The 11,190-nt window shown below is 32.5% G+C and overlaps 1 pseudogene; it reads right to left on the reverse strand.

Annotated features, from left to right (window-relative positions):
* Positions 1-628: 628 nt before the first annotated feature.
* LOC120216438 lies at positions 629-3,844 on the reverse strand (annotated as a pseudogene).
* Between the last annotated feature and the right edge of the window lie 7,346 nt (positions 3,845-11,190).

The following is an 11,190-nucleotide window of genomic DNA, read 5'->3' on the forward strand; positions in this document are numbered from 1 at the left end:
GTTTTTAGTTGTAGATTCTCAAATATATTTTAGTTAAGAAAATATAGAAAAACATGAAAGTAAAAAAAATGTATTATTATCGTGTTGATATTTTATACAAGGTTAAGATCTATCAATCTCACAAAATTAGTATTTGTGAATATTAAATTTAAAAAAAAAGATATTCAAAACTTTTAAAAATATTCACTAATTTTCTTAAAGAATTTTTAATTCTTTGTCAAAAGTATTTTATCCAAATAATTTCACCCTCAATAAAGACTACTGTATTATAAAATATATATATACTTAATAACTAAATGTATCATACCTTTTTTTGTTATTTTACTCATCAATTATCAACTAAATTTTATCAAACACTTGTATATAAGTAGTTAATCAAATCAATTTCTCAAATTAGTAGTTAAACCAACTACTAAAATCAACTATCAATTGTTACCCCAATATAAATATGAAATATACGTGGTGGGGAGAAGATTCTTATTAATCCCGAGTCATCCCTTCACCAAGCTCAGCCGCACAAAATTAAATGATAAAACCCCGACTAAAACTACACATACATGAGTTGGAGAAGATGATGATACCTGCTAATATCATCCTCTTTAGCAAATCTATGCAAAATATCCAGTCAGATTCTAAAATATCATGTTTCATAGAAGTAGCGGCTATTATTCGGACACGAAGGAGAACCAAACCATTACAAAAGAGAGCTCATAGTTTTAAGGATTCTAATGCTATATGGAACTAAAAACTCAAGACCAAAGTAGCTGTCAGAAAACCGATACCCATCACCGGATATGTTCCCTCTGCATAGTTGGAGCAATTCCTTCCAATAAGCAAAACCAGCAGACCAGCAATGATGCATATATGTGACACTTTTTTACCATTATCTAACATACAGACCGACCGATAAGAAAAACCGGAAGAACAGCCGGTTATAAACTATAACTTGATCTCTAATGCTTGATGTTTCCGCCCTCTGTTGCTGGCTTTGCAGCAACTTGTTCATCTGACAAAGGCAAATAGTAGATCCGGGGGGTTGCTTTGGTTTTCCGAAACAGATCATCCAGAGTGACAATAGGAGGATCTAGTCTCTTGGGAGGTGGAGGCAGAAGAGGGAGCCATTCTCTAACTGGCGGAGGGTTAGACACTGGTGGCGGTGGTGGAAGCACGGAAGGTGGCGGAAGCTGCTGTCTAGAAATCTGTTGACGAGGTGAAGGCTGGGGCTGAGAAACAGGTTGAGCTTGAGGAGTAGTACCAGAAGTCCCAATAGGAGTTTGAGGTGGTGCGTCAACCTGGGTTTTAACTTCCAATGGATCAACAAAGTCTGCCACCAATAGACGGCCTCCATTAGGTGGCCATTGCAGGTTGTAAACAGCATTTCGTGTGTCTATTGCTTCTTCTACAGTTGAATACTGCATCAATAAAGTAATTCCCGAAGTTTATTAGATCAATAGGATAACCCCAACATATTAAAAACCAAAATGAATAATTAATCGTACACCACAAAAGGCCCATGGGAGGAGCAGATGGGAACAAAGCAATAAGTCTTACTGTAACATAGCAATGGGTCTTAATGCGGTCCATCCAGAAACTCATTACAGTCCCAGTTTTCCCTAGAAGTTCTTGTACAGCTTTCAAGGTAAAAGGACGAATAAAATTATCAATTCTGAGGGAAGTGGTTGGAGCTTTTTGAGAAGGGGGAACTGCCAAATAAGATAAAACAAAAAACCTTTTAGATGTTAAAGCCACAATAGTGGAATTCATTTTGAAGCATTGGACTGAGAGAGGATAACTCACCAACTCGTTCCTTAGGTGCATCTCCACTTGCTGCTGAGTCTGATCTAGAAAAGTTACGTCTCAAAGCAGCAGGCTGAGTTGTGCCTTTAGGCGTGGTGGTGGGCATAAGAATAGAGCCTTGATGCTCTGGAACTTTTATATCGTCAGAGTTCCATTTGAGCCTTTTAGACAGTTCATTGTTGCCAACAGCTTCCTGATCTGTACAGACAGGTCTTTAGGTGATAATTACCCATTTACCCAAGAAGCAGACTACAGATTTCATTCTCAAATAAGATTCACATTCTAAAATTTATACCCTCAACAGAAGAGCAAGCTCAATATTAAATATGCTCATAAATTTCTTGTCCAGGGCCCCAACAAGTCATACCAATATAGAGAAGTAAACGAACAAATATTACAGCAATTTATAGACAAAACCTATTTATATAAATAATATAAATTAAAACAAAGTTATCACATTCCACAAGTACAACTGAAGCAGATCATGTTTCAAAACCCAACTTAAATTAGTTGTCTTAAGCGTGTCTGTTTACAAGCACTACTATTCGATCACCTTAGTTTCAAAATGCTATCAGTAAAGTAAAAGCATGCATACATGCAAAGAAAGGGCAGTAACTAACTAAATAACAATTGCAGGCCACTTTCCCTTACCATGAAGCTTTCTTTTTTCGGCAGGAACAAAAGAATGGCTCTTATTCTCAACAAAGACGTCCTTTTTATCTGCATATAAATCATCTCCTATAACACCAACATGACTTTTTTCCTTGATAATAGGTGCTCCATTTTTCTCTCTCTCTTCTCCCATTTCATCAGTACTACATTTTGAATCAATTTGTTTACTATCAAGCGTGTCCTCCTCCATCGATTCATTGCCAGAACTTCTATCTAAATTTAACTTTTCTGAGTACGCCATCTCTGCACTATCATTTTTATTGCTCATGTCCAAATTTGTAACATTCTTGTCATCTCTCTCATCAATGGGTGCCTTGTTCTCAGGTGGCTCTTCAACATCCATTGGATGTGATTCACCACTAACTGGGACAACATCGCTGGATGATGGTTCCACCATCTCCGGCTTTACACATCTAGGTCTAATTTGACATTATCAGCAATTATGTTATCTTTTATTTCAATCTTTTCGTTATTTGACACAGAATCAGTAGGAATAGAATCAAATTTTACTTGAAACCCTAAATTAGGGCTGACCTCAGATACCTGAATGTTCAGAGAAGAAGAATCTTGCATGTCATCCTCATGTGGAACCTTTGAACCATCATTCTCCGGCTGCACCTTCGAATCTTCAATGTCCAGCTGAGGCTTCAAATCATCACTCTCCAGCTGAGGCTTTGAACTCACACACTCCAGCTGGCCCTTGGGTTCTTCATTCCTCACTTCAGCCCTCGGACCCTCAGTCTCCACCTCAGGCTTTGGACCATCATCCTTAAACCAGGCCTTTGCATCCCCAGTCTCTAATTGGGGCTTAGGATCCTCACACTCCACTTTGATATCAGTATTCACGTTCTCATTTTGTCCTGAGCTCTGCAAATCTTGTTCAAACAATGGTACCTCAGATACCACATCCTTGGTAACTGTTACATCAGTCTGAAAAGTGGTGGTTTGAGCAATGAGGTCCTCTTGCACCATGCCGTCCCTTTCCTGAATTCCTTCATGACCCAAAGAAGCTGCACTCTCATTAATGTCAACCTGAACCTTCACCCCACTCTCCTTCTCAATCTCAATGCCACTATTATCCACAACAGCTTTAATTGTCTCCATAATAACCGGCACCACCTTTTCAATTCCTCCCTCATCTATAGGCTGGGGATCAGAATTTAAACTGTTATCTTCCTCGTTTTCGGTATTTTCCCTTCCATTCTAAGCGCTTCATCCAAACGTTTTACCAACTCCTCTTTCAAGCCCCTAGTTGTCAATTTCCGTCTCTTAAGTTCTTCTCTCAACTCGGTAACCTTCCATTTATCAATCGATCTATTGTCAAGTATTTGATACTCCGAAGACATCTTCTCCAACCAAAGCTCGCCTCCTAAACCTAATAAAAAATATCATATTCCTCAGTCACAAAAATCAAAAAGGTAAGACTCTTGTAAAACATGCACAATAGAAAGAGAGAACCAACAAGTCCAAAGTAAACATGTTAAATTGCAAAATGAAGTTAAACCATACTTATAAGCTAGAAGAAATAATGGAGCTAAAGGCACAATCTCTTAACAGTTTAAACAATTTGAATCATACAGCACAGCATAGAGATTAATTCACAGAAATGGACCCGAACAATAAAAAAAGACATTGAGTTAGGAAAAGACCTATTGACAACACAAAATTGATTTTTAACCTTATTTTCATGGACAAGATAAATGTACAAGAAACTTATACTTTTCCACAAAAATGAGCAAATACCGGATAAAATTAAGGCATAACAAACAGTAATATATTCACTTCCAGCCCAAAATTTTCCAAATCCTAGCTTCAGAAATGAAACAATGGCACAAAAATGATTGCAGAGAGAAGTGGAGAACACTCACAGGATTATATATTTGGGAAGCCACTACAACACACTTCCCCTACAGGAGAAATGAAAACTTATCTCGGACACGGCCTAATTGAAACAGACAGAACCCACAATTAGAGCAAAGCCTAGTTTACAACAAAGACACAGTCATGGAAAACAAGGAAAAATTAGAAAAAAAAAAAAAAAAGAAGCAAATGAAAAATCGAAAACGATGTCTGTGAGAAAAGATAGATGAGCAATTGATTTTATTTCCAATATGATACACGATCTGGCTCTCCTTTTTTTTTTTTTTTTTTGTGATAGGATTTAGAGAGATAAATGGGGGACGGAAGTTTAAGACAAGGGTAAATATAGGGTTTTAAAAAACATGAGTTCGCTCAAGTTAATGGAATGTACAAAGACACGAAACCAAGCCAGTTGTTACTTTTGGGGTAAACTATGTATTTAGTCACCCAATTATCACTTTGGTTATTTTTTGGTCATTTAACTATTTTTTTCAAAATTATACCTAAGTTTACATTTTGGTTCTGTTTTAATCATTTGCTATTAAAAATAAACAAAATTGTGATTATGGTAATTTTTTTAATGATGGCTTGGTATTACCTTATGGTGACATGTTAACATCACCGTTAATTTTTTAATGGTGACTGACCAAAACGGAACCAAAATATAACATTAGGTATACTTTTAAAAAGAATAATAGTTGGGTGTCCAAAATAGGACTAAAATCATAATTGGGTGACTAAACATGTAATTTATCCCTTACTTTTGTTATCACCATTTTCAAAATTGCATCAATATGACTAAGGGTGAGCATTCGATCGAGTCGAGTCAAAACATTTCGAGTTATTCAAGTTGACGAGTCGTATTTTAAAACATAAACTTAACTTGAAATTTTTTCGAGTCAAGTTATTAGAGTTTCTATACTAATTTTATTATAATTATTTATAGTATTATGACAATGATTTGTTACAATTTTTTACTTTATCTAACCATATATATATATATATATTATTTCATATTATAAGGTTATTTAATATATCAAATACAATCTAAAATTATGAAACTTATTCATAATATTATATTTTAAAGAAAGCATTTTGAGGATAAAATATTGATGAGAGTATAAATGAGTCAAGGAATAGATGAGAAAAAAGAATTTGCAAACAATTGTTGTCAAAAGACCATTGAGTAAGATGCAAAGTTAAGGGACTAAATAAAAAAGAGAGTACATCTTTTGTAAAAAAAATAACAATTAAAGTTACATAGGTATTCTATTTTGGTATATGAGTATGTGGTTTGAATTTGGTAAAGAACGAACATAAATGACACATTGAAGGAATAAGGAGATTATGAAAAATTGAAAGACTAAATTGAAAAATAAAAAAATCTTATCAAAAAGATGAATTGAAAGTACAAATGTATTCTATAGTTTAGGAGCATGTGCTCAAATTAGGTAAAAACAGACTTAAAATAAATGATGAATTGAAGAAATAAGGATATTATGACAAATTGAAGGACTAAATTGAAAACTAATAAATTTTTTATCAAGAGGAATTGAAAGTACACATGTATTCTACTATGTTTTAGGAGCATGTGACTCAAATTTGGTAAAAAAAATGACTTAAAATAAATAATGAATTGAAGAATTAAGTAGATTATGAAAAATTGAAGGACTAAATTGAAAAATAAAAAATTGTTATCAAAACGTGGAATCGAAAGTAAATATGTATTCTACTATGGTTTAGGAGCATGTAGTTCAAATTTGAAAAAAAATGGACTTAAAATGAATGAGGAATTGAATAAATAATGAAATCAGGGACTGAATAGTGAAACTGTCAAAATACTTAGTCAAATTTTTTGTTTTTTGAGTAACTCAAAAATTCAAAATTTCAACTTGACTCGAACTCGAAAATCGAATTTATAATTCGAGTTGACTCGAATAACTCAAATTAATTCAATTTTTTAGTCAAATCGAGTTTTGATCACCCTTAAATATGACCATTGAACTATTTAATCGGGTTCAATATAGCCACTCGACGTTAATATTTACATGGCAGTTAACAAAATTGATGTAAACACATAATTGATCCTCAATACTTGTACTTGAATTAATTTGGTCCTAATTTTAATTTTGTTTAATAAATTAACATCCAATCAAGATGCGACACATGTCATCATTAAAGTAAATGACACTTTCTTAAATTAAAACTAGGGTAAAGTATATAAATGGTAACTGAACTTTTTAGATACTTACATTTATGTCCCTCAACTTTTAAAACTTACAATACTGTCACCAAACATTTAGTTCATTTGCATTATGGTCCCCGACGTAACAATCATTTCACTGCCGTTAGGGTAAATTATATAAATGGTCATTGAACTTTTCAAGCGCTTGCATTTAAGTCCCACCAACTTTTAAAACTTGCAACATAGTCATCAATTACATTCTAAATCCTAAAATCCAAAATGTTTCAATTACATTCTAAACCTTAAATTCCAAAATACTTTAATTATGCCCAACCCAAAATTCAAAATCCATTCTCAAAATCTGCCATAACAAACTAAACTTGAAGCAATAACCCTAAACCCTCAAAACATAATTGTTTCAAAAAAATTTAACCAACTATAAATGAACAATAAGTGATTATGTTGGGTTTAGGGTTATGTTGGACCTAAATAATCAATTCAGATTATAAAATAGTTGACTCAAAAAATTTTCGATTTGAGTTTATAAAATTTAAATCAAGTCGAACTGAATTGAATTTTTGAGTTTCTATTTAAATTTACTTATAAATATTTATAAAACATAATATTATTTGATTATAATTTAAATAATTTTTTAACCATAAACAATACATATATTTCTTTATATTTTTTCCATATGTGATAAACATATATTGTAACACCCCCAACCCGTATCCGACCAGGATACGAGTCCGAAGTGTCACATTAACTTTTCAAAAATTTATTCGTATCAAATAATGAGTAATTTAAAAACTTTTATAACATTTAAATTATTCAAAACATTTACAAAATTATTCAGAGCTTATACAATATATTCTTTTGATTACATGTCAACTAGAACTTTATATACAAAAATACATATTATTCACCTCTCTTCTGATCTGACATTCGGTAAGGAGAACTGACCTGTCTTGTTCCTCTTTACTTTTCTTTTCGCTTTCCAAACCTACGTGTGAAACAATCACACGCTAAGTCGATGACTTAGTGAGCATATAAAACATATAATATTTCATATAACATAAAGCATACATAAACATATACCATCATTATCATAATCTCTATCATTATCATTAAGAAACACACATAACATCATATGGTTCATGTAACACATTTCAAACCACTTACCTTTGATAACCATTTTATAAACCCATCATATACATATCACATTCAGTATGCTTGTTTAATCACTTTATTAGCCCATGTACACTAGTGAGAACTTAAGATATGTGAGTACATTGAGGTTGTGCACACATATGCTGTCACCAAAGCTCGATCAATGTCCCGAAGGACCAGTCCATAGATTCCGAAGAACCTAGGTAATCAGTCCATATATCCCGAAGAACATAGGTAAACAGTCCATATGTCCTGAAGAACATAGGTAAACAGTCTATATGTCCCGAAGAACATAGGTAAACCCTCGACCCTTGGCATGCCAACTATACCCTAGCTCTCATATCACATAACATGGGCATTATCATTTAACAGTTCACATTACCTGTCATTTCTCTTCTGTCACATACCACATGTATGTGTAACCATGTATTCCATATCATATCACATGTTCATATAAGCTCATAGCTTCTTTCACATATACATGTAATCACTTAGTCTATTTTCATGTAATTCTTTTCACTTCTCATATGATTTTATATTCATATCTCGCATAGCTCATATCACCTTGCATTGTTTCATATAAACATAGATGTCATATCTTGTTCGTATATATTTTCTATATAACTCATATATCTCATAGTTCTTTCACATAGCTCACTATCATATTTTCATATCATATATCTTATAATAGATTCTTATATCATCATTTGTTTCCTTTCTACCTATTCATAATCACATAACATATACAAAGCATATCATTATCTTTAGTCATGCATACATACAATCAATGTAATACAGATAATCACATATAATTATAACAACACATAATCATGTCCATGACTTCATGCATATTACTCTAGGAAATAGACTCATCGCAAGTCTTATTTCTATTAAACACTACATATGCACTCACCTTGGCCTCACTAGTCAATTCCAATCTCTTATCTTTCCCTTGATCGATCTTACTTGCCAAATGTTCCGAAATTGCTTTACGCGCAGAATCTACATAAATGTACATTTTGAGGCAATCATTAGATACCTACACCTTGTAATTGGATACTAGTAACTTAAACGAATTTATTAAACCAATATTCACATTTTTCCTTTAGGGGGAATCGGTTCCCGACTAAGGGGGTATCGATTCCCTCATGACATTCTGGAAATTTTTGTTCGTTTGAAGGGGTATCGGTTCCCCTTGAATGGGTACCGATTCCCCTTGCCAGAAATCATATTTTTAGCTCGAAAATCACTTCATTTTCAGCTCAACACTTCATACTTCACTCCCTTTAATATTCCTAATTTTCATACACATACTTAAACTCATTTCTACTCCATAATCACTTCTTTAAACTCAAAATTCTATCATTTACATGGAATTCAAGAATCACACTAAATTTCCAACATGTTCTAAAACCCATTCTATCACTTCATATCTCTTAATTTAACCCTTGACAAGTCAAATTAAACTTCAAAATCTATTAACTCCTTCTATTTCAAAAATTCACTTAAAAACTCATTTTTCTTAATTTCTCATAACTTGCTAATCTTTGAGTTTTAAGCCACCTAAAGCTTTCCTTAATCTTTCTTAACATCCCAAGAATCAAAACAAGCTTTAAAACGAAAGAATTAACCAACTGAAGACCCACTTACCTTATACAAGGCTTCACGGTGGAGAGGAGGAAGAAGAAGACTGAAGAATACTCTGGAGAAATTATCTCCTGTCCCACGTTTTTATATCCCTTAAAAGAGAATAAAAAAATCTTCTCTTAGAAAATACCATAATACCCTTGTTATTTCCAAACTTTACCATTAAATCCAACATCAACTTTCTTCAATTAAATCCATGAACTTTTAACTTATTTCGAAATCGAGCACATAGTTTTTAAAATTTGCAATTTAGTCACTGACCTGATTTGGGATATTACAAATCTCCCCTCTTTAAAAGAAAATTCGTCCTCGAATTTTCACTGCACACATTGATAAGAACATGTCTGCTAATGTTCTCATGTTGTTTCCTTTACTTAATCTTTCTTTCCCTTAGTTCTTCAACTACTTTTTTTTTACATCCCTTATCATGTCACTTATCATATAACCAATATCATCAGTTCTTATCACTCAAAATCATCAATCAATCAAATTCCTTATCAATCTTTAATTACCTTGCAGTAATAACGAACTTTTATTCCATCAACGCTTAATTACTTCTTAAATTTCCTTAATACATATAAATTATTCTTTATTCCTGACTAAATTCCTGACCAAGAAACATAACCATTATCACATCTGATTATTTAAACTTTTTCCTTTCATTTCCTTATTCTTTTTTTTATTCATTCAAAAATCAAAATCTCCTTATACACAAATCATATATATTTTCTTTCATGCTCACATACTCTTTTCCTCTCACTTATGTTCATCTCTGATTACTAATCTTTATCATCTCTTCATAACTTTGATAATCAACACTCCTTGCACATACCTTATTCTTCATAAAGTCCTTATTCAAATCATAATACACACATACTTGACTTCCTTCAAACATATTAATCCTTTACTCTTTCCAGTCGAACTAACTCAGCATTAATTTATTTGACTCATTCAACTCACATTCTTACTCATTCACAATGCAATTCCTAGGTTCAAACTCATGCATTACAATTTACTTTATCTTATAAATCAATCATCAATGCACCTATATCACTTGATCCTTTTTAAATAATTCTACTTTACCTATTTTCTAGCAGAACTTTTAATCCAATCCATTACTTTCCCTTCCGACTTAACTTCATATTCATTCTTAACTCCTTATTTAATCTTCCAATACCAGACTCTACTATTCAAGCGTATTTTTCTTTCATCAAGTTTTGATCATTTTCTATGGAATACAACTAATTCAAATCGAGTCTGTAATTGAAAATCATAATCTATGTCTCTCTTCGATAATGTCAATTTTTATGAGATACGAATTATTTTAATTCTTCTGAGATCTCTCTAGATCTTTAATACAATTCATCACTTCTTGAAAAGAACAATTTTAACATCAATAATATTCTTTTCGTCTAGGCACAAATCCTCCATATCTCACTTACATACATCATTTTTCCTTCAAATAACTTAACAATAATTTCTTCGACTTATCAAACTATATTCATATCCCTACACGTTACGATTCCTCTGTTTTCAAACTTAAGCATTCTAACTTTCTCTGTCTTATAAACTGATTGCTGATATATATTGATGCTTAAACTTTTCTATTACTTTATAAATTTCCTTAACCATACGAATCTGTATCTCCTTCACTACATCATAATTACATGATCGAGATACACAACTATATCCATATCCGTTTCATATTCGGTTAAATTATCCTAACAATATATTCAAATCTTTTAACTCCAATACACTTTTCATCACATAATATGGTTAGCCAACGCTAACTCTTTTCATCTAGAATGCAAACCCTTATAATATCCACATTTTGCTTATTCCAGTATTATCTCTTTGTT

This window comes from Hibiscus syriacus, unplaced genomic scaffold, assembly GCF_006381635.1.
Source record: "Hibiscus syriacus cultivar Baekdansim isolate YM2019G1 unplaced genomic scaffold, ASM638163v2 tig00110160_pilon, whole genome shotgun sequence".
Classification (NCBI taxonomy): domain Eukaryota; kingdom Viridiplantae; phylum Streptophyta; class Magnoliopsida; order Malvales; family Malvaceae; genus Hibiscus; species Hibiscus syriacus.